At 44.0% G+C, this 22,329-nt stretch overlaps 1 protein-coding gene across 2 annotated transcripts in view; it reads left to right on the forward strand.

The window, feature by feature from the left end:
• The first annotated feature begins 9,794 nt into the window (after window positions 1-9,794).
• Tbl1x (transducin (beta)-like 1 X-linked) overlaps window positions 9,795-22,329 on the forward strand; it is a 156,550-nt gene continuing 144,015 nt past the window's right edge. The window contains exon 1 of one of the 2 annotated variants that reach the window (XM_039099666.2): window positions 9,795-9,817. The gene's annotated coding sequence lies outside the window, so the exon portion shown is untranslated. Of the gene's footprint in view, window positions 9,818-11,030; window positions 11,483-22,329 lie in introns of those variants that run through there. The other variant, XM_039099665.2, reaches the window with a different exon arrangement.

The raw sequence follows: 22,329 nt of genomic DNA on the forward strand, positions 1-22,329 counted from the left end.
GTTCACTGCCGAACTTACACCTGCTAAACTACTTCTTTAATGCTCAGTTTAAAATTAAACCTTAGGGCTGGTGCTATAGCCCAGTGGCATAATATATCCTGATATTTATAAAGCACTGGGTTTTATCTACAGCACCAGACAAAACCAGGCATTGTGACACACACATATAACCTGAACATTCAGGAGCCCAAGCAGGAAGTCAAGGTCATTCTGAACTGCATAGCAATGGAAGGGAAGACATAGAGGAAAGTAAAAGGGAGAAAGAGAAGACAAAAGAGAAATGCCTTGGGGTACACCTGAATAGTTTTCCTGGGTCCCTGATCCATCCTGGCAGGGTCCTCAGAGGACTCACCCCACTGACTTTGTCTGTTCCTACATTAAACGGGGAGGGGTGAATGTCCTCACTCACCACCCTGAACATCAGGCTCCTAATTATATACTTCTCACCTATTTGGTTTTATTCTGTTGGACTACATGTCATTTTTGTGCCTGAACTATATTGTTTTTATTATTATGTCTCTGCAATATAGCTTAAGCTCTGGAATTGCAATCCGTCTAGCATTGTTTTAGCTATCTTGGGTATTTTGTGGTTTCATAGGAATGTTAGGATAGCTTTTTTCTGTTTCTGTGATGAATGAGGTAGGGATTCTAATTAGGATTGCATTGAATTTGTAAATAGCTTTCAGAAAAATGGTTATTTTCAGAATGTTGATTCTATTAATCCCATGACTATGGCACGTATTTCTATTTTCTAGTGCTCTTATCTCTTTCTTCAGAGATTAATGTTTTCATTGGAGAGATCCTTCACGTCCCTGGTTAGGTTTATCTTAGATATTTTTATTTTCTTTGAGGCTATTGTGAATGGGAGTGTATCCATGATCTCCTTTTTTTTATGTTTGTTGTTGGTATATAGAAAAGCTATTGATTTGTGCAAGTCAATTCCATATCCTGCCACATTGCTGAATTTGCTTATTGTGTTTAGAAGTTTTCTAATGAATAATATTATGTCATCTGCAAATATTAGGACATTTGCCTTATTTTTCTATTGCAGTTTTCAACACACTTTCTTGATTATATATTCTTTGTAATTTTTTAATTATATGTTCTAGGAATTTTTTTCTGAGCTTGTATACTTGGTGTTCTATGTGCTTCTTATATCTGTGTGCTTTTTTTTAGGTTAGGGAAGTTTTTGTTCTATGATCTTGTTGAAGATCTACTCTATGACATTGACCTTGGTTTCTTCTCTCTCATCTATGTCTATAATTTGAAGGCTTGATCTTTTCACCATGTCCCACATTTCCTGTATGTTTATTTCCTGCATTTTAAGGTTTTTGTAAAGATTTTTTAAAATATTTTTTGCTTATTTGGTCTAGATCACCTTCTTCATCTTCAAGTCCTGATAATCTTCTGCTTGATTCTTTATATTTGTGAGGCTTTCCTTTGAGTTTTCTAGTTGGGATATTGTGTTGTTGTTGTTGTTTTTTAATTTTATCTTCATTTCAGTTGGAGCCCTCTTGAATGTTTCTCTTTATTGAATTCTGTTCTCACATCCTGGATTATTTTTGTCACTTCCATCAGCCTTCTGTTTGCATTTTCTTGGGCACCAGTCAGGAGTTACTTCTGTGTAAGTTCTTTCTCCTTGATTTCAGTGGGCTGTTTCTTTGTGTCTTTTTTTCAAGTCCTTGAATTCTCTGATGAAGATTATGTTTATCCCTTTCAGTTCTATAGCCTGAAGTTCATTGAAGGTAACTGTCATGAGCAAACATTTCTGCAGAAGTAGATTCATCAACAGATTTGAAGAGAAGATACTGGCTTAATTATTCATATTGTTGGTATTTTTGTGATGAGATCTAGGTGCGTGGATTTCTTTTGTTAGTTCTGAGTTTGTTATTGACAGAGCAAATTGAGACAGAAGAAAGGATGAATAGAATGAGTTGGATCTAAAGGTTAGAAATTGGTTGTGTGGAATGAAGTCAAGTGGACAGGGAAACTGGGTTGGTGTACATACAGGAGATGCTTCTGAGACTAAGCCTGTAGTGTAGGGGTAGGTATGGCTGGGTTTGGGCATAGGTAGGGAGTGTTTTGGCCAAATCTAGAGATTGTTGGCTGTGCAGACAGGGGAGCCTAGACTAGGCAGCAGCACTAGATGTGAGCCTCAGGTTTAGCCTCGAAGGTTGGGGAGAAGGTATATATGGTGAAGTCTGGGAGAGTCACCTGGTTAGACCCTGGAGGATGTCCAAAGTCTGGCTGGGTTTGGTGGCTGGATGCAGCACAGAATGGACCTGTCCTAATTTGGCTTTTTAAAGGAACAAGGTGCTAATCATTAGAGCCTCATGATTCAGAAGCATAAGAACCAGCATTTTAAGTGATTTTGTGAGTTTTAGACTTTGAAGATGATTTATTTCTGATTACTGTTTATACACAATTTGGTATTTCTGTCCACATTTATTTAGATTATATTTGGTGGGCTAGAGAGATGGCTCAGCTGTTAAAGGCTAGGCTCACAACCAAAATAGATTGTACTCGGGGTACACTATAAGTAAGTGCCAATTACTATTATTATTTTTATATCTTTGTATAAGCATTTGTACATATTTGTGTGCTAATACATGCATATATATACGTGTGTGTGTGTGTGTGTGTGTGTGTGTGTGTGTGTGTGTGTGCATGTAGAGACCAGATGCTGACTTTAGTGACATACTCAAACATTTTCTTTATTTTTTTGAAGCACAGTCTATCACAGAACCTGAAGCTTACACATTTGGCAAACCTAGCTGTATAATGTAGTCTAGGGATCCTCCTGTCTAAATCCCATTGCTAGATACAGATGCACCTGACCACAGCCAGCTTCTTTACATAGGTGCAGGGAATCTGCATTCAGGCCCTCATGCTTCACAGCAATCTCCTTTATCCACTGAGTCAGCTCCTCAGCTTGGCATATGTGATGAAGCTAAGATAAGATCACGTGGGGGTAGGAGTGGGCCCTAAATCAAGCAATTACTGCCTTTATAAGCAAAAAGAGAAAGGAGAGGAAGATTTAGATGGATGAATGGATGCATGACACATAGATATATGGATCTGTATACAGAACTTTGTGATGACAGTTGATAGGAACGATGTAGCTATAAACTAGGAAACACCAAGGACTGCTGGCTACCTCTGGAATATGGAAGAGGCATAAAACCCCATGTGTTTTCTGCTAATTGGGGCAAGTATTTTTAGGAGTAAAGTCCTGTGTTAACACACTTAACTATTGTTAACTCCTTGTATCCTCTCCTCCTAAAATTATCTGGAGAGAGCTGAGCATGTCAGAGGCATCCTGTCAGCTATCTTTATGAAGGAAACTGGGTATGCCCAGAGGTGGTCCTGTCACCCAACTTGTTAAGGGAAATCAAGCATGGCCAAAGGTATTCTTGCCTAACATTTCAACCTTTAAAACATTGTGCTACATGAATTTTGGCTAAGTATTGCCCAAATACATGCATACCTGGCATCTTCATGAACCATATTAGAAATAAGTTCAGGGTTGCAAATAAAGAGACCATTATGCCAATTGAAATGCCTGGACAAGGCGAATTTTTCTCTTGATTAAGAGTCTGTGCTCAGAAGACCAAGCACACAGGGATAGGAAGGACTGAAGGAACTGAAGGGGTTTGCAACTTCATAGGAAGTACAGCAATATCAACCAACCAGACCCCACCAGAGCCCCCAGGGACTAAATCACCAACCAAAGAGAACCCATGGAGGGACGAACCCATGGCTCCAGCCACATATGTAGCAGAAGATGGCCTTATCTGGCATCAGTGGAAGGAGAGGCCCTTGGTCCTGTGAAGGCTCGATGCCCCAGTATAGGTGAATATCAGGATGGTGAGGCAGGAGTGGGTGGGTGGGAGAATGAGGGAGCACCCTCATAGAAGCAGGGGGATGGGGGATGGAATGGGAGTTTCCAGAGGGGAAACCAGGAAAGGGGATACCATTTGAAATGTGAATAAATAACATATCCCAAAAATGTGCACTTAGTTTTCATTCTATCTTAGGTCGTAGCTGTCTTTTCCCCATTGGCTGAGGTCTGGCTTCACAGCCTTAATTTAATTGACTAGTCTAAAAAGAATTGTTTCACAGAAAGTGAAGGAGGGAGGGGAAAGAATCCCACTGCTCTAGGCCATCAGATTCCTGGAATATAGCAAGGGTCCTTTGTGTAAACAAAGGTTTTACTGAGTGGTGGTAGTGGGAATTACAATATTTGTATAAAAGTATTACAAGGTAGGGGAGATAAAAATATTTGAATTCCTTGTTCCAAACACAAGTTTTATACCGTTTGATAGAAAAGAAGCATATTTTATATCTCTTTCAACTATAACCTTAAAAACGGAACATTCTCAGGAATTTGTCCCTTCTTACCATGTTTTCATATAAGAACCTCAGTACTTTAAGAACCCAGGTACATTTATGGAAAGATCCTCTGATTCTTGTTTAGATTGCGTAGCCACGTTGCTTTGGAAATAACTCCTTACTTGTTGCACACAATGCATCTTCCTTTTGTGTGCCTTGGCTGTGCTTGTGTTGACTTTCCACTCAGCAAAATGCAAATCCATTGTGTTTGGCTTCAAATCCACACAGAGAGCTTTCAGATGCATGATGACCTTTTGACATCTCCAGTTTGAACTTTGAGCTTGAAGAACCTTGGTGTCTTAAGCCACCCCATTTGTGGTACTCTGTTAGGGGAGCCCTAGAAAATACCAAACAGGGTCGTGGATCCAGCAACTTGGAGCCTGTTGCTAAGTGCAAAAAAGACCACCGCACTGCCTGATTTTCTTCTTTTCCTTCCCTCCTATCTACCTCTCTCAAGTGCTTGGACTACAGATTTGAACCTGCGTGTCCAGCTTTTCTGTTATTGAGACAGAGTCTCATGTTGCTCAGGCTGGTCTAATTGCCAAGGATAGCCCTGAACTTTTACTCCTCCTGCTTCTACCTCCCACGTGCTAGAGGAGTGTACTAAGGGAGGATTTAAGTTTAGCTTCTTTCAGTAGCACTTGTACTTGAGATTCACCATATTGTCACACAGGTCAGTACTTTGTTCATTGATGCCCCTGCTTTATGAATGGACTACACTCTGTGGAAAGGTATCTGATTTGTTTGTAGGGGTTTTTTTATAATTTATTTTATTTTATGTGCATGGGTATGAGGGTTCCACATCCCCTGGAACTGGAGTTACAGTTGTGCAGTTGTGAGCTGACATGTAGGTGCTGGGAATTGAACCAGGTCCTTTGGGAAAACACAACCAGTGCTCTTAGCCACTAATCCACCTCTCCACCCCTTTGTTTGTAGGTTTTGATAGCTGTGAAAGAAAACCTCTCTGCATACAGGTCCTATGAATCCTAAACTTTCACTCTCATGGGTGTATACTAGAAGCTAGATACAGTGGTGCATATGCCCATGCCTTAGTTGGGGTTTCTATTGCTGTGATGAAACACCAGAAACAAAGCAAGTCAAGGAGGTTTATACTTTTATATCACTGCTCATCACTGAAGGAAGTCAGAGGCACTCAGACGGGCAGGAACCTAGAGGCAGGAGCTGATGCAGAGACCATGAAGGGGTGTTGCTTAGTAGCTTGCTCCTCATGGCTTGGATCTTACATGGGATCCAATGGGTTGGATCCTTCCCCCAAAATCACTAATTAAGAAAATATTTACAGCTGGATCTTTGGAGGCATTTCCTTCTTTCTTTCCTTCCTTTTTTTCTTCCTTCTTTCTTTCTTTCTGAGACAGGGTTTCTTTGTGTAGCCCTGGCTGTTCTGAGACTCTCTCTCTCTAGACCATGCTGGCCTCAAACTCATAGAGAACCAGTTGCCTCTACCTTCTGAAAGCTGGGATTAAAGGAGTGCACCACCACCCAGTGCTGAAAGCATATTTTAAATTGAGGGTGCCTCTTTTCAGATATTTTTAATTTATCTCAAGTTGGCATAAAACTAGCCAGTGCTGCCCATGACATACATATGTGAAAGTAATATGAGGCTATTGATCTGCCAAGAATCAGAGTCGCTGAAGCACCTCTTGAAGGATTTTTTTTAATGTCAGAGTCCTGTCATGCTTGACATAGGAGCAGGTGTTTTTGTTTTGTTTTCTGTGAGAACTATTTATAATTAGACTATCCTCTGTCCTGTGCTCATTCCCCTTAGAACTTGTTCAATGCTAACTACAGAAAAGGAAACAGAGAGGGGGGAAAGCATGTACATTATCAGGGATCATAGAAGTCAGGAGAGGACGTGGCTGTGCTAAAGTGCTCATCCAGCATGCATGAAACATTGGGATGGATTTGCAGAATCACATAAACAGAGCAGAGTGGTTCATGAGGGTGAGGAATTAGTTCAAAGTCATCCTCCCAGACAGTTCTGGGGACAGCCTGGGTTCTTTAAAACATTGTCTCACAGGAGGAAGAGAAGACAGCAGCACTGATGTCTGCTAGAGAGATGGCTCGGGGGTTACTCACTGCTCTTCCAGAGGACCTGGGTTTGATTCCCAGAGCCCACAGATGGCTCACAACCTTATGTAACTCTGCATTCAGAGAATCTGATATTCTTTCTTAGTCTCCACAGGCTTTGTATGCATGTGGTGCATAGACATGCAGGCAGGCAAAGCACTCATACACAATAACATAAAATAAAATTTAAAAATATTTTAGATGTGGGAGATGAGGAGGAAGAGTTATTAATAATAATAGTAATAATAATAGTAATAATAATAATAAGCCACCGCTACCAGCCACTAGAGTCATGGCCACCACCAGGCCTACTGGCAGAGCTCTGTAATCTCAGACTATGTTGAAGTTCAGAGCCTGCTTGGGCAATTTAGTGCGTTTGTGTCTTGAAATAAAAGTATACAAAATAACCCTGCTAAAAGGCACTTGCCATTAAGCTTGATAACCTGAATTTGATCCTTAGTCCCCACAGGGAGGAAGTAGTGAACCGATTCTCAAAATGTGTTCTCCAATGAGTGCACACATGAGTCCCATGGTGCAGGTGTGTGCACACACACAATGTAATAAGTGTCCAAAACGGGGGTTACATACATTCCTTCTAGCTAGTGCTCCTTCTCCCTCCTTTCTTTTTCTCCTTGATATAGGCTCTCACTCTCTAGCCCAAGGTTTCCTGCAATTCTTGATCATCCTGCTTCCATGTCCCATGTGCTAAGTATTTGGTGTATGCCACCACATATTTAGTGCCTCAGTTATTCCTTTGCAGTATATACTATGATGTTGACTATCTTTGCTTACATGGCTGTGCCTCAGTCACTGGCCTTTTCTGTTCTCCCAGAATCTAGTGCCATCACCAGAGGGAACTTGGTGTCCAAGGACACCTGATACTGCCTTTCTACTATGATTTTGTTCCCTTGCTTTATTTAAAGATAACACACACACACACACACCCCTACACACGCACTTACACACAAATATCTACATGCATTCATACACAAATTGCACAATACACATATTGCAGTATATTTGGGGCTCAGTGGTAGAGCACTTGCTTAGCCTGCATGGAGCCCAGCAGAAAAGGACATTATAATGATTACCTCTATAGTTTGTATTTTTGGTACTTCTTTTGATTTCTTTTCTGTCGTATAATAGTCATGTCACAAGATATAGTGATAAAGAGCAAATTTTATTCATCTATTTACTTATTGTTTAGATAGGGTCTCGTTGTGTATCCCTGGTTGGCCTGAAGCTCACTACGAAGGCATGTTAACCTCAAACAGTTATCTGTTTGCCTCTGCCTCTGCCTCTGAAGTGTTGCAATTAAAGGTGTATGCCACCACACTAAGCCAGAGAGCTTCATTTAAAAACAATAATATATTTTTATTTGCATGTATTTGTATGTGCCTGAGTGTGGACAACAGATGAGAGATTTTAAGAAATCAGTTCTTTTCTGTTCAAGCCTTTATTGAATGACTCATCTCCCCAGGCTCATGTTTCTTTCCTATCTATTGCTAATGTGGTTATTTCTTACCACATCAAGTTTAAGACTTCTTTGGGGGCTGAAAAGATGGCTCAGCTGTTAAGAACAAGTATTGTTCGTAAAGAGGTTATATTCTAGCCCCCACATGGACAGCTCACAACTGCCTATAACTCCAGTTCCAGGGATCCAATACCCTCTTCTGGCCTCTACTGGCATTCACATTCCAGTGCAGAGACACATGGACACATAATTTAAAAAACTAAACAAACCTTTTATAAAAAAGAGGCATCTGTATATTTTTAAATAACAGTCCTTTATCAGGCCTGGGTTCTACAACTGTTTTCTCTGTTTCTGGCTTGTCTTTCAATGTCAACAGTATGTTTTACAGACTTTCATAATTTTCATGAAATCCAACTCACTGTTTGCTTTTATGCTTTTGGTATTCTCAGGCCACCACTGCTGAGAAAAGAATCGTCTAAGCGCTGCACAAAGAAACATACACACCAACAAAGTGGTTTCTTTTTGCAAAAAGTGTTCACCAAGACTGAACACACACACACACACACACACACACACACACACACACACACACACACACACTGTACCTTATTCCTCTTTCCTCTCCTTTGCTTCTATGGTTTCTTCCACAATAGCACCTATAGCAAACAGCCAAAGCATTTCAGAAAAAAAAAAAGTCGACAATCTTATTATTTAAAAAGGGTCAGGTTTTTTTTTTTTTAATGTCTTTAGATCTTACAATGTTTTGGTGGTTCACAATACTCTTTATTACAATCCTGTGACTTAATTTTTTTTGGATAGGATCTTGCTAAGTAGCCCAGTCCCATCCTGCCTCAGCCTTCTAAATTTTGGGGCTTTTCCCATAGTACTCTACCAACTTTTTTTCTTTTGAAAAGAAAGCAAAACAAGGGTTATTTACTTATTATTCTTAGGAGTATGTGTACCATCGAGCATTTATGTGCCTCACATATTGCTGGAGCCCTAGGAGGACAGAAGAGGGCATAGTATCTCCTGGAACCAGAGTAACAAGTGGGGATGATCTGGCTTGTAGGTGCTAGAAATTGAAACTGAGCTCTATAAGAGCAGTAAGCACTCTTAATCAACGAGCTATCTTTCCAACTCCCTAGTCCTTGACTGTTCAAGAGCAAGAATTGGGATTATTGCTATAATATATCATGCTGGCAAGGTAGAAAATCTTAACACCCACTTTATTAGTCAGAGGAAGCCTATAATAAAACCTGGTCATTGTGCTCCCTTAACGGCAGATAAGTTTTTTCCTCACTACTTTCCCATACTTTAAAGATGATTACCACTTACCAAGTAACAGAAACATGCAGGGAAGCTTTTAACCAACTTCAGTTTGGAATTTCCAAGCACTAATTTGGGCAAGCCGAGCTGAGCAAGGTAGGTGAGTAGGGCTTGCTGCGCAGCTACTCGAGGGTCTGCGGTAGCTGAGAGCTGGCGACCGGGTAAAGCCTGAAGCTGTAATGATGTCAACTTGTTATTTACTTTCCAAATCTGAATGACTGAGCAAGGCGAAAGGAGAATCAATCAACCACAATGTGACCCTACAGGCGGAAAAAACGCAGCGCTACCACCAGCATGCAGTGGGGGAAGGGAAGCACGTGTAAACTGGGCCAGGGTTGCATCACGAGCGGGCTCGGGTTTTCGATCGTACCCTTCGTAATACCTCAGCATCAGTCTGCACAAGCTCAGGAGCCCAAGAGCTAAGAAGGGCAGGCTCAAGGGAGCCCTACCAAGTCCTCTGGGGGTGGGGTGGGGGCTTGAATGGCAGCTGATAGCTAATAAGCCAGTGTTCTGCTGATTCACAATTATGGAGACTGTGTAAGTGTGTATTTTTTATTGATGCGCTCTAATAACGGTGTACCAAGAGTAGTTTGACATATTTGACGTTTCGTAGCAATATTTTGCAAGGTAATTTTGAGGTCCGCCCTTTTGATGGAGAACCGGCCCCTTAAAAACTAGCCCCGGGTTCTCCCCCCAACCCCCAACTACCAGAGCAACAAACGCCTAGTGTTCAAGGAAGGAGCAAGTGAGGTTAGGGTTTAAATTGCCGAGTGTTACTGGGCTCTTAGCACCGAGCTCATTAGAAGCCTAAGGGAGGGGCAAATTGATTTTAAAAATACTCAGCAAGGCAGACACCAAAGGTGCTGAGGAGGAGGGCCGGATATTTATTTAATTGAATTAAAGGCGGGAGTTGGGGGAAATCGTCACCAACGTGGAAGGGAGGAAGAAGCGCCAGGGCTGGGCCTTACCAGCCATGGCAACAGAAAACACTTTGCCAGCGCCTGCGGTTTCAGGCCTGGGGGTGGGGATTTGCTAATTTGAAGGCCCCAGTACCCTAACATAGCCCTCCCCAGCTTATTTGTGCTTTAATCTTGTATTGAAGCTTCTCCCCTATGCATTTCTGACTCTTGGCTGGGAGGTGTTTTGCAAAGGTCATGGCTGCGCCCGAGTCCTCAATTTTTGCGGTGGGCGTAAAGGCAACGGGGGGGGGGGGTGCTTTATGTCGTTAATTTTGAAGAAGACCCGCTTGGAGATGGGTTGCACGAGAACCTTCTAGCCAGCTGGGCGGCTTCATCTTTTGAGGTGGGGGATGGTAACACTTTCAGTGGCTTGGGTTACCATTCCCTCCCCCAATCTTCAGGGTGGCCCTTGTTCCCATCCCCCCCCCCCCGAGCCACCTTGGAGTGCGTGGTTTGGGATTGGGTATCCGTGTAGGGGCCCTGTTACCCTCATTCCTCTCCGGAGCCTGTAGAAAAGGAGCTAGGGCCCGGGTTGGGGCCCAGAGGGCAACGCTTAGGTTTCCCTCCTCCACCTTGGGCTTGGGGCGGGGTGAGGTGGGGGGTGGGGAGGCTTTAGGGTGAAGAACTGGGCAGAGATGTAAGTCTTTTCCCTGCCCCCGGGGGGCTGGGTCTGGACTTGGTCCGGGGAAGGGCGGGCCTGGCGTCCTAGCCCTTAGTGGGGGAGGGGCTGCCGCGTGGGGACGCGGCCCCCCCCAGGAGTTGGGGGAGGGGCTGGCGGGCACGCGGTGGGGGAGGGCAGGGCTGTAGAGAGCCTCTTCCAGGTGTCTGGGGAGGGCTGCGCGCTGTCGACCCCCTTGGCACGTCTCCCAGCCAGGGTAGGCGCGCTTGCGTCCGCTCCCAGCGGAGGTCACTGGCCGTGTAGGTCCCTCCCGCCGTCCCGCCCTCTCCCGCCGCCGCCGCTCCCAGCCCAGCCCCCCCAGTCTCGACGCTCCGGAGCGACAAGCCGCCAGCGCCCCCGCCCCGCCGCCGCTGCAGCGCCCTCCGGCCGCCATTCGCCACCGAAACTTTCCAGCGCCCGCTCTTCTCGTGGACTAGGTGGCGGGCCTGGGGCAGCGCGCGGCTGCTCCGGGGCGCTTGGCCCTCGTCGGCCTCCGCGCGGCCCGGGGTTGGTGACGGTGGACCCGCCAGTACGCTGAGTGCGCGGCCACTTTGCGCGGCCACAAGTTGCACGGCTAGCAGCGAGGTGAGTACACGCCGGGCAGGGGCGCAAACTTCTCGGGCCGAGGGGCGCGGCGGTGACCCCGTCCGCGGGCCCTGAAGCTTCAGGAGGGGCAAGTTCCCGTGCGCCCCCCCCTCAGGTTGGGCGCGCTCCCTGCACGCTGAACAATACCTCCGGGGCGGCCGCTCCCCGAAGTGGCCGCGCGCGCGGGGGGCGGGAAAGGCCTGGGTGCGCCTTTGTTTTGGGGAGAGGGAAAGGCAAGTTTAGGGAAGCGCTGCTGTTCCGTCCCAGCATTTCTTTGTCTGAGGCTCCAAGGGGGTTGGCTGGGCTGACCCGGGTCGCCCTGGGACTTGGGGGCCGCGCGGGATCCCCTTGTGGGGGAGGGGAGCCTCATTCATCCTCGAGGCGCGGGCCGGCGCTCCCGGAACCCGGTGGACGCGCGGCGGCGCGCGGGGGAGAGTGGCTGGCCCGTCTGTGCTCAGTTTCTGAGGCGCAAACTGTCAGGGAAGTCCGAGAGCCCCCTCCCCATACCTACTCCCAGGCCTGGTCTCGGAGACCAGGCTTGGGGGAGGGGGGGTGACAACGATGGAGGGCGGCTCCTCTGGCTAGGTGAGGGAGAGGGACCGCCCAGCACGGCCTGGCGAGGGTGTAAACCTGTTGCTTTGGGGCTGGGGAGGGGTTCTCCAGATCTGCACTCACCCACATCCCAGTCTTAGGAATTTCCCTTACGTAGAAACGGGTGCAGGGAGCGGGAGTTTATGTGGGAGGGGTGCGCCTTTGAACATTGGTGATCTTCGGGTTTTGTGACAACTTTAGGAGGAGGCTAGAGGCCCGCTGGTGCTGGATGGGGCCTGGGCTTCACGTGCGTGACCAGTGCGCAATCAGGAGCTTGGGGCTTTTTTTTTTCTTTTTCCTTTTTTTTTCTTTTTTCTTTTCCAGCGTCTGGCATTCTCAGAGGCCTCCGCACTGTAAATTCCGCAGTTAGGGTCAGCTTGTTTCTTTCTGACCAAGTGTTGTGGAGCAAAACCTAAAACAGCTCCCCTCCCCCTAACCAAAAACCTAAGCCTCAGTGCTAGTGCAAGTGTTTGTTTCTGTTCTGCTTTGGGGTGTGCGCCTTGACCTGACTTGTGTTTTGCTCTGAGCTAGTCCCTGGTTTAACTTAAAAGAGGACACAGGAATACAGGAGGAGGAATGAGTGCTTTGTCCCCCCCCCTGTCTTCGTTTAGGGTAGCAAATAGGCCTTGATGGGGGTCTATGAAATTTACCATTAGTCATTTCTAGAAGACACATTGAAAGGAATGAAATAGTGTTGAATGTAGATGGCACTTTTATTTTTAAAGGGATTTCATGTCCAAGTGTGCTGCAGATTTTCATGGAACCACCCACCTGAGTAATTAGTACAACGATGAAAGTTGAAGTTCACTTGATCCACTTATTAAAATGGCCCCCTAAAGCTTTTCAAGTCTTTAATCACACACACACACACCCCTGTAGGACAGGCATGAGTTATTTGGGGTGTAAGGCTCACATCTACCCCAGGATACCTCCTTGCTTAGGTCAGAGTAGTTCACTTAGGCAGAACTACTAAAAGATAAAAGGAAGATATTTTATCCCCCTTTGTGGTATTGGACAGATACTGGGTCTTTAGTTTACCTCAGTTTTGCTGTTGGGTTTTGCTCTTTTGCTAGGTCCAGGGAGTCACACCAAAGCAAAGTCTTTGGGGGACATCGGGAATTGAGGCTGATTGCTGTCTAGTATGGTGGACTACCAGGATCCTTGGGGTGACGATAATTTTCTTTGATGCAGGATTATTGTGGTTTGATTGAGAATGGCCTCCATAGGCTCATATCTTTTGAATGTTAGGTCCTCAGTTGGTGGAAATGTGTTTGTGAGAAGGTTTAGGAAGTGTGACCTTTTAGGGTATGTGTATCACTTTGAGGTTTCAAAGGCCTTCAGCATTCCCAGTTAGCTCACTCACAGCCAGTGTTTGTGGTTCAGTGCCATGCCTGCCTGCTGCCATGCTCCCTGTCGTGATGGATGGTCATGGACTCTTAACTAACCCTCGGAAACTATAAGTACCAGTGAGTTCTTCCGTCTGTAAGTTGCCATGGTCATAGTGTCTCTTCAAAGCAATAGAAAAATAAACAAGACAATTGGATTAGTCCAGAGAATTATAAACACCTTCAAGTTTTATATATTAATTTCTACATCTTAAGTTTGCTTTAGTAGACAATATAGGTGCCAGTAGTGTAGTATAGGATTGGAATTGTAAATAGGACTGAAGCCTATTTTTTTAGTGTTCTCGTGTATATGTAGATGAGTTTGTGGACTCGTGTTTCTGGATGCATGTGTATTTGTATGAAGGAGGTGGATGTCAGAGAATGATGTGGGATATCATCCTTAGTTGGTAATTATCTATTCGTGCTATTTTTTCACACAGGGTTCCTTTCTCATGCAACTTGAAGTTCACTAATTTGGCTAGACTGACAAGCCCCAAGGATCCTCCTCAGTGTTGGAATTGTAGACACAGACTGTTACATGGGTTCCCAGGGATTAAATTCAGATCTTCACTGTACTGATTGAACCATTTCCTTGAACACCAGTTTTACGTATCAGAGACTCTACGTTTTTATTGTTATGGTCACATGGTGAATCTACCTTGCTAGGTTCTGGGGAGGGTGTTTATTGGGAACCATAAATGAGAAAGTATTTGCTCAGAGCAGCCAAGTGGCTGTGTCCGTTCCAAGTAGTGATTGGAGAGAAGAGGATGCTCTAGCCCCACTTAGCCTGAACTGTGAAAAAGCCCACCTAGTCAACCAGGTGCTGGACCATGGAATCCTTTAATTTTCCTGAGCATCGTTTTATACATTTGCAAAAATCAAAAGGAGGGGCTAGGGATGTAGCTTAGTTGCTAGGGTGCTTGCCTAGCAATCAGGGCCTAGCAAAAGAGGCCCTGTGTTCAGTCCCTGGCTGTGGATGTCATCTCAGCATTGAGGAGGTAGAGATAAAGAGGGTTAGTAGCAGGCACAGCTTGGTTGCAAAGAGGTCTTAGCTAGCGTGCATGAGGCCTTTGGCTTGACCCCTATTTCTTCTAGAAAGCAAGAAACAAAACAAAAACTTCACATTTTATTATGCCAATAAACAGGCTTCACTTTACCAGAATGTCCTGCAATGAAGATTTTCATTTTTTTATTACATTTCATTTATTTATTTGTGTGTATGTGCCTGCACATGTAGAAGTCAGGACAAGGTGCAGGAGTCAGTTCTCTTATCTTGTGGGTTCCGGGTGTCAAATTAGGCACCAAACCCCTTACTGGATACACCACGTTACTTACCCTGTGATGAGGACTTTATAGGCTTTTCTGCCGTGGATTATAATCACCATGTCTATTTTCCAGCCATAGAAACTGACTCTTAATAGAGGGTAAGTAATGCACTCATACGTAGGGGAGGAACAGGCATGTGGGTCCCGAGGCACACAGCTCTTAAACTTAGTCTTCCTCCGCATTCTTGTCTATCCAGTGTGGATTTTCCTACTTGAGAGGAGAGATCTATGAATTCCATTCCCTTTTTCTTCCCCTCAGATTTCCATTAAATGTTGATAGGGATCTGTCAATCAGTATTAGTTGTTTATGTCTCGTCATCTTGGAAGGCAGAACATGGTGTAGGGGTTGTTTTCTCCTACATAGCATTGCCACTGAGTCACACATGTGTATGTCCTTACAGTTAGCTGAAAACAGTTTTGATCTATTGGAGTACATTTTATGGATTCAACAGCACATGAGATTCAACCAGTAACATGTCTCACTGAACAGAGTTAAATGTGCAAAGGCAGATCTGGTGGCCAGGGCTTTTCTGACACTTGAAGTTTTCATAAACAAAGCAGGAATTTGAGTGTAGTTTTTGTAGGGTGCATTTTGATTTTGAAATAATTCACAGGCAGGCTTATTTAAACAATTTGTGTGTGTGTTTTCATGTTGAACAATCCCCTCATGTCATTCTTCAGGTGTCCATCTTGATTTCAGTGTTTGTGTGTATGTACTTGTGTATGCGTGTATGTGTGTATCTGTGTGTGTGTGTGTGTGTGTGTGTGCCTGTGTGCCTGTGTGCAGATGTGTGGGCACATGGAGGTCACAAGCTGACATTCAATTTCATTTATATTTTGAACAGGGTTTCTTACTGAACCTGGAGCCCACCAATTTGTACACACTGCAGTTAATATATATTAACACCTGACCAGTGACTGTCAGTGATCTTCCTTGTCTCTAATTCACAACTCTAGGATTATAGGCATATACCAACCACTGTCCCTATCTTTATACATGGATATTGAGGATGGATCCTCGTGCCTGTGTGGCAAGCACTTTGACCACTCAGCCATCTTCCCAGCTCCCTCCACCCCTTTATTTTTGAAACAGGGTTTCACTATATCATTCTGATGGGTCTAGGACTTGTTTTGTAGACCAGGCTGACTTTGAACTCAAGCTGCTGATTCTGTCTCAAGTGCTGGGATTAAAATCAGGTCACATACCAGCATGCCTAGCCCCCACCATGTATTTTGACATAGGTCTTTCTTGGCCAGGTGACCCCCAAAATGGCCAGGTTGGTGACCTGATGTTCACCTCTGCACAGCATTTTTTAAACCCCAAGACAGTTTCTTTATGTAGCCCTGGCTGTTCTGGAACTTGCTTTGTAGACCAGGCTGGTCTGGAACTCAGGGATCCGCATGCTGGCCCTGCTGGGATTAAAGGTGTGTACTATCACCTCCTGGCCAGCTTGTACAGCTATTTTTTTGTGGGTTCTGAGAATTAAACTCAGGTCCTTGTGCTTGTGTTGCAAGGACTTTGCTGGCCCAACTACCTTTCCAGTCCCCAGATTTTTCTGTATTTGTGTGAGATGGTGAGTGTTGAGTCTTAGACATGTGAGATGGAGATAAAGTACATAACCATGGAGCTACACCTGCAAACTCCATTTTATTCTGAGACAAGACTTCACCATGTTGCCTAAGCTAGCCTTGAAAAGTCATCCTCTTGAATAACTGAAATGATGAGCCTATGTTTCCTCACCTGGTCTGTATCTGAAAGCTCTTGTAAACACTGGGTACCTTGGGTTCTTTCCATTCCCTTCTTCAAGTTTAAATCCTAAATGCTGCATTTGAATTTAGGAGGTCAAAATCTTCCAAATTAAAAGATCCACAGAAGCGCTTACACAGGGCACTGCTGGTCACAGCAGTCAGTTCCTTTAAAAAAAGCAAAGCATAGCTATTAGTGTTTCCTGAACATTGGCCCTTGACTCAGGGTATTTTTATTAATTATTTGATATATTCTTTGCATAGTTATGTGGATGTGTTAGAGATGTCATTTGTAAGAGAGGACAAGGGAGGGAAGAAACCCAACTTGTGTTTACCGTAGACATCTCTTTGCATCTGTCCTAATGTACTATTTTTATCTTTTGATTTTAATCTTATTATTGTTTGGATTCATTCATTGACTCTCTCTGCCTCCCTTCCTCTCTCTCCCCCTCCCTCTTTCTTTCTGTTCTTTGAGCCAGGGTCTTACTACATAGTCTCTGACTTGCTCTGTAGACCAGGCTTGCCTCCCTTTGTCTCTTAAATGCTGGGATGAAAAGTTCCATAGTTGGTTTAACTAATTAATTAGTTAATTAATATTTTGTGTGTGGTGTGTTCATGTGTGTGCATTTGGGCATGCAGATGTATATGTTTGTGTTGCACACACGCATGTGTGCTAGAGGTTGATGTTAGCTGTCTTCTATCATAGTTCATCCTTCCATTTTTGGAGACAGGAGCTCTCACTGAACTTGAACCTCTCACCATTGCTGGGATTCCAGATATACATTGCACTGGGAAAGAGGGAAGGAAGGGTGTCAGAGAGCGAGATCTGAGGGGAAAATCTTGCCGAGTCTCTTGTCTCCAAAGGCCAGTTCCTTCCTTCATACTAAAAATAGTCATGGAAAAAGAAAAAAGTTTATCTTTCAAACATTAAGAAAGGATAAATGCTTACAAAATGATTTTAATCTTGCTTCCTCATTGGAGGTGGTTTTAAAACGTATTTAGCAGTGAAAGATTAACAGTTTATTGAATGTAGTATACCTGTGACTTTTTTAAAGGGTAAATCTGAGGTGTCAGGAAGCCCGAGGTAGGAACCAAGTGTCTTGGCTCACTCAGCTGAGAAACTGTGATGTTCAGTGTTGAGTGATCACTGTAGGTCACTTGGTCAGGAAGCTGGGGTTCAAAGGGGGGAAACCCTTCATTTATGCCCACAGCAAATGAAGACTTGAACTACGTATAGGTTCATTATAAAAGCATTTTTGAGTCAAGTCTCACTCAGTGGCTTATTTTGAACTTGATGTCCCTCTGAGGGACTATTTTTCACCTATAGAAGAGAGTCAGTCACCTCAGGGCTGTCCAAGTGTTCTGATGGAGCTAGGCATAGGGCCTCACATTTACCATCCCTTTGGAAGAGAACCGATTTCAGATTCTCTGCAAGATCAATAGATGATGTTAAGCGCTGAGCCTTTTCTCTAACCCTGCCTCCCAACTCCTTAGTCTCTTCCCTCAGCCTCTGGAGTGCTGGGATTTACAAACATTTGTTGTACACAGCTGGCACATCAGTGTTTTGGGGGCAGGGTATGTTAAGAAATAAATGACCATAGCTGCTGACAGGGACAATAAGAATCTCAGATGCTCATAGGAAAAAGGGAAAAGGGGAGAGATGGTACTTGAAGAACAATTGAAATTCAGGCCTGTGGATATGGGGAGAGGGGGAAGAGGGGCAGAGAAACTCTGCCTCCTAAGCACTCAGAGCCCAAGAATACCCGAAACTTTCTGTTTCTTGCTGTGGTTTTTAAAGATGTTACAGATCACTAGATTTGGCTTCAGGTCACCTTCTTATTTGTGGTGGTGTTTAGGAGAACTCCCAGATAGCCCTGTCTCATGTTTATGCAGACTCGGGAAGGAACCAGTGGAAACACTGGTCAGCCTAAAATTTCAGTGCCACACAGGTAGGCTAGGAAACCTGAAAGTGTCTAGATAGGCAAAGAGTGTTTGAAACTTTTTGTCTGGTTGTGGACTCTAGATGCTGCTTCTGTCTGTATCTGAATAGCTGGTGGCATAGTGAAATGAACCAGAGGTTTGGGGACTGTGCTGGTCATTTTTTTTAACTTGACACAAGCCAAGGTCATCTAAGAAGAGAGAACCTCAACTGAGAAAATATCTTCATCAGATTGGCCTGTGGGTAAGTAAGTTGGTGGATGTGGGAGGGCCTAGCATATGTGGAAAGTGCCATCCTTGGGCAGGTGGTCCAGAGTTTCAGTATAAGGTAACAAGCTGTGTAAGCCATGAAGAGCAAGCTAGGAAGTAGCACCCCTTTGTGGCCTCTGCTCCAGGTTATTATTGTTGTTTAAACATTTTTTGAGATTATAATTCAGAATTTCTCCTTTGTATTTTCTCCCTTAAAGTCCTCCCATATCCTGTCATCTATAATTCCAGTCCCAGGGGATCTGTCATTGTCTTCTGACCTCTTGTGTATCAGGCGGGTACATACATACATACATACATAAAGCCAAAATGTTCATACATATAAAATAGTACAATAAATAAATCTTAAAAAAGAAAGCAGCAATTTTTCTGTACAGAACTGCTGACAGGTAATTAAATATCATTCAGTATCTACAGTGGCTTAGAAGGTGGGGGTGAGGCTGCTTGCCTATTATCTTTAGACACAGGGCAGTTGAGAATGCAAAGCTCCTAAAGTCTTTGTCATAGATCAATCATGTAAAAGTAAGCCAGGATAAAATAGAGAACTCATTTTGTGTTTGTTTTTTTAGAAAAAAGTGAAAAATTTTTGCTTGTTTTTTGTGTTTTTTGGGGGGGGGGTTGGGGGTTGTTGAAACAGTATCTCTTATTGCCCAGGTTGTCTCTTATTGCCCAGGTTGTTCTTGCATTTATTTGCTGTGTAACTGACGTTGATTTTGAATTCCTCCTGATCCTCCTGCCTTAGCCTCCCTGGTGCTGGGGTGGTGGGTGTGCACTGCCATGTCATGCTTAACAAAAACAAATTCGTACTTGCACTGCTCACCTCCATTTTAGTTTGGGCAATAATTTCTTTCTGTGTTTTCATGGCAGCTGCTGTGTTTTCTGGAAGACTCCTTGTCTTGGCAGTTTGGCAACTTAGATCTTAGTTTTCTGTTCTCGTGACAAAATGCCATGCCCAAGGCAACTTTAAAAGGACAGCATCTGATTTTGGGGTTTAACAGTTTCAGAGGATTAGAGTCCATGACCACCTTATTGAGGAGCGTGGTAGCAGTCAGACAAGCCTGGTGCTGGAGCAGTAGCTGAAAGCTTATGGGTGGAGACAACAACCATGAGGCAGAGCAAGCTGTGGGCTTTTGAAACCTCAAAGCAAGACCTAGTGATTTACACACACACACACACACACACACACACACACACACACACACACACACACACCCTCCCTTCAAAACGGCCACACCTCCTCATCCTTCCCAAACAGAAACCTCAAAGCAAGACCTAGTGATTTACACACACACACACACACACACACACACACACACACACACACACCCTTCAAAACGGCCACACCTCCTCATCCTTCCCAAACAGTTCACCTGCTGGGGACCAAGTATTCAAATATATGAGCATGTGGGGGCTGGTCTCATTCAAACTACCACAAGTGACCTGTCAAGTGTGTGCGATCACTTGAACCTGTGTGTCAAGGAGTGTATACATGTGTATGTATATATGTGCACAGACTTGTAAGTTACATGTTTATATATCGTGTGGAGGCGAGAGGTCAACATTGGGTATCTTCCTCACTTTATATTTTTAGACAGTTCCCTTAGTGAACCTGGAGCTTGTTCATTTGCTGACTGGACAGTGAGCTCTGCTCTCCCTGTCTCCATGTACCCAGCACTGGGATTACAAACTACTTTAGCTGGCTTTTATGTGGGGTCTGGAGAAGGAACTTGACTCCATTTCCATGCAATCTGGGCATTATAAACCACACCATTTCTTCAGGCCTAGGTGTCAAGATTTTAATTAGAAAGCCATACATTATTTTTTTTTGGTACTTTTCCCCTCCAGTTTGTTAAGGATCAATATTTTATGTTGACTGAATGCTGGGGTTGGGAGGAATAGACAATTATTTCTATCTCAGATGCATTCTGTTGTTTTTTCATGATTAAAATAGGCACTGTATAGTTAACATCAATAGGATGGGGTGTGAATTATAGTTTCCCTTCTTCCCTCTCTCCTTCTCTCTCTCTCCCTCCCTCCCTCCCCTCTACAGTGAAAGTTAAAGCAGGTAGAGAGTCTCATTGGCCTAATACCTTGACTACCAGCCACTTCCAACTTTGCTTGAGGCCTTGCCTGGTACGCAAGCAGGTCTTGGTTTAATGCTGGAAGCAGGTCAACAGGATCCTGTGACCCTGCTTTAGCTCTGAGCCAGCATCCTCATGTCTTTGTTGAGTGACAGCACTCATCCATTTGATGATTTGACATCCAATTGTATGATTGTAATATTTCAGAAATCTGTCTCCAAGGATTGCCCTAAATGGACTGTATCTTTTGAACCTGAGTGCTTTGTATTTCCTGTGTGTTGAAACAATATGCTTACTATGTGCAGGTGTTTCTGCACTATTCCTGAGAGTTCAAGGGGACTGGTCAAGGCAAGGGAAAAGCCTGGATCATGAATGCTGTTGGGTCCAGGAACCCGCAGAGAGAGTATAGAACCAAGTGCAAGGACTGTTGACAGAATTCACTCGAGGAATGAAGTGGCTTCTCCTTAGAAGATGAAGCTATTAAAATGAGCTGTCATGGATTTTCCAAGGAAATAAAATCATTTTTTTGTTCAAATAATTGTGAGGCTTGATAATTATAAAGATCTGAAGTTAGCAAAATTATGTAGCCCAAGTTAATTCCATTAGTGTGCTCAACCCAAATATAGAGTAAGATTAACATTTCTATCAGTACAGGGCCTCCTAGCCTTAGCTGCCTTCTTCCATTCTCCATTCTCCTTCCCTTTCCTGTTCTTTTCTTCCTCCATTTCTGGTTTTTTCCTCCTCCCTCTGTCTTCTTCCCTTTTTTTCTTTTGCTAGTGAACCCAGGGTCTTGTACATGCTAGGCAAACAGTGTAACACTGAACTGTATTCAGAATATCCCAGTTAGCTGCCTTCAGGATACATGTTTTGTGGAAACAAGAGACTTTGAATTTTTTTCTTTGTGTGTATTGGGAGAGGGGGTGGAGTATCAAAGGCAAAGGCATGGGATAATTTGCCAGCTACTTTTATGGTACTGAGATGATGGAACCTAGGTCCCTGTTCAGTTGAGGCAAGTATTCTACCACTGAACTATTCCCTACCTCCAATTTAGACACTATTGGAGAAGATGACTTTAAATATCTGTTCCTTCTGCCTCCCAAATAGTGGATTTATAGGGGTTCACCATCATGCCAAGCTTATATGGTGCTGGAGAGCAAATTTAAGGCTTTGTTCATATGAGGCAAACACTCCTATAACTAAAGTATAGTCAGGTACGTCCAATCCTCACGCCCCCCCCCTTAAATTTTTCTTTCAGCATCTAGGCATAGTTGCTCGTGTACACCTTTCATCCCAGCACTCAGGTGGATATTTTGAGTTAAAAATCAGTTAGAACTGGTTTACAGAGTCAGTTCCAGGACAGCCTGAGCTACACAGAGAAAGCCTGTCTCAAAACAAAACAAAAAGAAAAACCCAACATTTTTTTCATTTAAATAAAATCTTATAAGATTACCTAGGGTAGCCTCAAACTTTTACAAAAAAGCTTTTTAAAATTTTTCATGTGTGGATGTTTTTCA

The sequence above is a fragment of the Rattus norvegicus genome, chromosome X (assembly GCF_036323735.1).
Source record: "Rattus norvegicus strain BN/NHsdMcwi chromosome X, GRCr8, whole genome shotgun sequence".
Classification (NCBI taxonomy): Eukaryota; Metazoa; Chordata; class Mammalia; order Rodentia; family Muridae; genus Rattus; species Rattus norvegicus.